Genomic DNA, 5,179 nt, shown 5'->3' on the forward strand with positions numbered 1-5,179 from the left:
GCGGACGGATTGTGGTACAAAAAGACAGTTAGGAGGGCAAGCGCTGGGGCCGGACTCACCAGACAGGGCTGTGCGGACAATGGTCTCAATATCCCATCTAGCAGCTCCTATGAGGCACTGTGGGGACAGGACGGTGCTAGGTGCAGGAGGGTTTGGGGCCGGAGTTGGAACCCGGACGGCAACACCGGAAGGGCTTGACACGGGACACATGGAAGGTGGGGTGGATGCGGCGGAGGGCAGGAGGGAGGTTCAAGCGAACCGCAGAGGGATTGACCACCTGGGAGATGGTGTAGGGGCCGATGAAGCGTGGATTCAATTTTGGGGAAGTCACCTTCAGAGGAAGGTCACGCGTGGATAGCCACACCCGCTGCCCCTGGGTGTAATGGGGAGCCTTGATGCGGCGACGGTCTGCCTGACTCTTCATTCTGGTCTGTGAGCGAAGAATGGCGGCCCGGGTCCGCCTCCACGTTCTGCGACAGCGTCGGATGAATGTCTGTGCTGAGGGAACCCCAACCTCCTCCTCCTGGGTCGGGAACAATGGAGGCTGGTAGCCGAGGCAGCACTGGAACGGCGACAGACCAGTTGACGCAGATGGCAAGGAGTTCATGGAGTACTCCACCCATGGCAGCTGAAGGCTCCAGGCTGTAGGGTCCTGTGACGTCAGGCACCGCAACGCTGTCTCCATCTGCTGGTTGGCTCGCTCCGACTGGCCATTTGACTGGGGATGAAAGCCTGAGGACAGACTGACCTTAGCACCGAGAAGGTTGCAAAAAGCACGCCAAAAATTAGAGGTGAACTGGGGACCTCTGTCTGAGACCACATCCACTGGGAGCCCGTGTAGCCTGAAGACATGCTGCACGAGTAAGTCCGCTGTCTCCTTGGCAGAGGGTAACTTGGGTAAGGGGACCAAGTGCACAGATTTGGAAAAGCGATCAACGATAGTGAGGATTGTAGTGTTACCGTGAGAAGGTGGCAAACCAGTGACAAAGTCCAGGGCAATGTGGGACCAGGGTCTCCTGGGTACTGGTAGGGGTTGCAGAAAGCCAGCAGGTGGTTGGTTTGATGGCTTATTCTGGGCACATACAGAACAGGCTTCCACAAACTCACGCACACTCCGCTCCATAGCAGGCCACCAGAAGCGTTGCTTGACTAACGCAGTGGTACGTCTGACACCCGGGTGACAGGCCAGTTTGGATGAGTGACCCCATTGCAGGACCTGGGAGCGGACGGATTGTGGTACAAAAAGACAGTTAGGAGGGCAAGCGCTGGGGCCGGACTCACCAGACAGGGCTGTGCGGACAATGGTCTCAATATCCCATCTAGCAGCTCCTATGAGGCACTGTGGGGACAGGACGGTGCTAGGTGCAGGAAGGTTTGGGGCCGGAGTTGGAACCCGGACGGCAACACCGGAAGGGCTTGACACGGGACACATGGAAGGTGGGGTGGATGCGGCGGAGGGCAGGAGGGAGGTTCAAGCGAACCGCAGAGGGATTGACCACCTGGGAGATGGTGTAGGGGCCGATGAAGCGTGGATTCAATTTTGGGGAAGTCACCTTCAGAGGAAGGTCACGCGTGGATAGCCACACCCGCTGCCCCTGGGTGTAATGGGGAGCCTTGATGCGGCGACGGTCTGCCTGACTCTTCATTCTGGTCTGTGAGCGAAGAATGGCGGCCCGGGTCCGCCTCCACGTTCTGCGACAGCGTCGGATGAATGTCTGTGCTGAGGGAACCCCAACCTCCTCCTCCTGGGTCGGGAACAATGGAGGCTGGTAGCCGAGGCAGCACTGGAACGGCGACAGACCAGTTGACGCAGATGGCAAGGAGTTCATGGAGTACTCCACCCATGGCAGCTGAAGGCTCCAGGCTGTAGGGTCCTGTGACGTCAGGCACCGCAACGCTGTCTCCATCTGCTGGTTGGCTCGCTCCGACTGGCCATTTGACTGGGGATGAAAGCCTGAGGACAGACTGACCTTAGCACCGAGAAGGTTGCAAAAAGCACGCCAAAAATTAGAGGTGAACTGGGGACCTCTGTCTGAGACCACATCCACTGGGAGCCCGTGTAGCCTGAAGACATGCTGCACGAGTAAGTCCGCTGTCTCCTTGGCAGAGGGTAACTTGGGTAAGGGGACCAAGTGCACAGATTTGGAAAAGCGATCAACGATAGTGAGGATTGTAGTGTTACCGTGAGAAGGTGGCAAACCAGTGACAAAGTCCAGGGCAATGTGGGACCAGGGTCTCCTGGGTACTGGTAGGGGTTGCAGAAAGCCAGCAGGTGGTTGGTTTGATGGCTTATTCTGGGCACATACAGAACAGGCTTCCACAAACTCACGCACACTCCGCCCCATAGCAGGCCACCAGAAGCGTTGCTTGACTAACGCAGTGGTACGTCTGACACCCGGGTGACAGGCCAGTTTGGATGAGTGACCCCATTGCAGGACCTGGGAGCGGACGGATTGTGGTACAAAAAGACAGTTAGGAGGGCAAGCGCTGGGGCCGGACTCACCAGACAGGGCTGTGCGGACAATGGTCTCAATATCCCATCTAGCAGCTCCTATGAGGCACTGTGGGGACAGGACGGTGCGAGGTGCAGGAGCAGGATCCGAATCTGGGAACTGACGAGACAGGGCATCCGGTTTACCATTCTTGGATCCTGGTCGGAAGGACAGACAAAAGTCAAAACGGGTGAAAAACAGAGACCAACGAGATTGCCTGGGATTTAAGCGTTTAGCCGAACGTAGATACTCCAGATTCTTATGATCCGTCCAAACTAAAAATGGCTCCTTAGCTCCCTCCAGCCAATGACGCCACTCCTCTAGGGCCAATTTTACTGCCAATAGCTCTCTGTCGCCAATGTCATAATTGCGCTCAGTGGGAGTGAGTTTGTGGGAGTAGAATGCACAGGGGTGGATCTTCTGATCTGCCCCAGACTTCTGAGAAAGAATAGCCCCCACCCCAACATCTGAGGCATCCACCTCAACGATAAACTGACGGTCAGGGTCGGGTTGGCTCAAGATCGGGGCCGATGTGAAACGACTCTTCAGGTCGTTGAACGCTGCTTCGGCAGCTGGTGACCAAGTGAACTTCACCCTGGAGGAGGTTAGAGCGGTAGGGGAGCAGCCAGAGAACCGTAGTTGCGGATGAACCGCCGGTAGAAGTTAGCAAATCCCAGGAATCTTTTTAGTTCCCGCCTAGATGTTGGACGCTCCCAGTCGGTGACTGCTTTTACCTTCGGACCATCCATCTGGACCCCTCCAGCTGTGATGACATACCCCAGGAAGGAAACAGTCTCTTTGTGAAATTCACATTTCTCCGCTTTAACGAACAGTTGGTTCTCTAAAAGGCGCTGCAGGACACTACGGACATGTTGGGAGTGCTGGGAAACCGACGGAGAAAAAATTAAAATGTCATCTAGGTAAACAAAAACAAACTTGTTAAGCATATCCCTCAGGACATCATTAATCATACCCTGGAACACAGCTGGGCAGTTGGTGAGACCAAAAGGCATGACTAAATACTCATAGTGACCTGAAGGAGTATTAAATGCAGTCTTCCATTCATCCCCCTCCCTTACTCGGACCAGATGGTAAGCACTGCGGAGATCCAACTTGCTGAAAATCTTGGCCCCCTGCAACAACTCAAAAGCTGAGGACATCAAAGGCAGAGGGTAGCGGTTCTTCACAGTGATGTTGTTTAGGCCCCTATAGTCTATACAAGGACGCAGGGTGCCGTCCTTCTTCCCTACGAAGAAAAACCCGGCACCAGCAGGCGAGGAAGAGATAGAGAAGAGGAAGTTGCGGGAGAAGCGGCGATCAACAGGTGTTTTCAGTATACCGTCCAACGAGAGTCTGGATGAGCTGGAGGATGACGACGGGGGTGACCGGGAGAGAAAGATGGAGCAGCAGCTGGTCCAGGCCAACACGGTGCAGAACGAGGCCATGACCCCCAGCCCGGGATCCCCAGAGTCCCCTGGCCCCCCTGGTCACCTGCTTCAGGAGACTCCGCGGTCGGGGGGCGTTCGCCACAAAAGCCTGTCTGCTGGTGGTTCGGCGGAGGAGGACATGGGAGGAAGCCCCAGACAACCAGCGCCTCGCCAGCCCAGAGAACCCCACACCTCAGGGAGCCTTGAGAGGAGGTTGGAGGAGCTGGAGAAGGAGCTTCTCCGGGAGCGCCAGGAGAACAACAGGCTGCTGAAAGACAACGAGGAGAACCAAGACCTCATCGGCAAACTGAAGGAGGAGATTGACCTGTTGAACAGAGACCTGGACGAGATTGAGGATGAGAACGACCAGCTGAAGCAGGATCGTACTGTCACGACACGGAACGGGAATCAATAGCAGATCAAAAAGGGTTTATTTCCATACAGTCCAGCGGGCAAATCAGATTCCAGGTACAGGCAGGGTTCGTAAACGGGCAGGCAGGCAGACAGATACTGACGGACAGCTACAGGCAAGAGATCCAAAAACTGATAGGCAGAAGACTTAATCCAAACAGGCAGGGTTCAAAACCGGGAAGAACAGAAACTATAGTCTCTCTTTAAAGAGCTTCACGCTAGTCGCACCCACGTGGCAGTCGGGTAGCAAACAGTACCTAACGTGACGATCTGACAAAGTGAGCAGAAAGGGCAGCGTTTAAATACTCCACCAATCAATGCAAAATGAGGGACAGGTGGACAGAGAAAATGGAGGGCACAAACAAAAGGCAGGAAGTCGCCCAAATAAGGACACGGGTGTCACCCCGGACACATGACCAACACATGGCTCCAAACATAAACAAAGTCCAGAATTATCACACTCCAACAGGTAGGGGGAGACAAAAACAACAGTCCATGCGAGAATCCTGACACACACACACCTCCCTCCTCGCTGTCTCTCTCTCTTTTTGTCTTTGACATCACCTCTTTAAAGATTCATAAGCTCTGGGCCAATTTACATAAAAGTTAAGGCGGCTGATTAGTCGTATTACAACCCCCTCTGACCGTCGCAAGCCCAGTGCCGGGGCCCAAGGTTAACCGGCAGACACGCAGCGCCCCACCCTCGGTGAGACAGAGGGGACACGCTCGCTTTGCCCCCCCCCCCCCCCCCCCCCCCCCACCCCAAACCCGCGCTTTGGTGCCTAATCTACTCTGCAATATTTAGGAGTCACCTTTTCGCCGTCGTGTTCGTATTACTTGGTCTATATC

General features: G+C 55.2%; 1 pseudogene; it reads left to right on the forward strand.

Annotated features, from left to right (window-relative positions):
* The first annotated feature begins 1,665 nt into the window (after positions 1-1,665).
* On the forward strand, positions 1,666-4,514 carry LOC115548631 (PRKC apoptosis WT1 regulator protein pseudogene; annotated as a pseudogene).
* Positions 4,515-5,179: the final 665 nt, after the last annotated feature.

The sequence above is a fragment of the Gadus morhua genome, chromosome 8 (genome assembly GCF_902167405.1).
Source record: "Gadus morhua chromosome 8, gadMor3.0, whole genome shotgun sequence".
Classification (NCBI taxonomy): Eukaryota; Metazoa; Chordata; class Actinopteri; order Gadiformes; family Gadidae; genus Gadus; species Gadus morhua.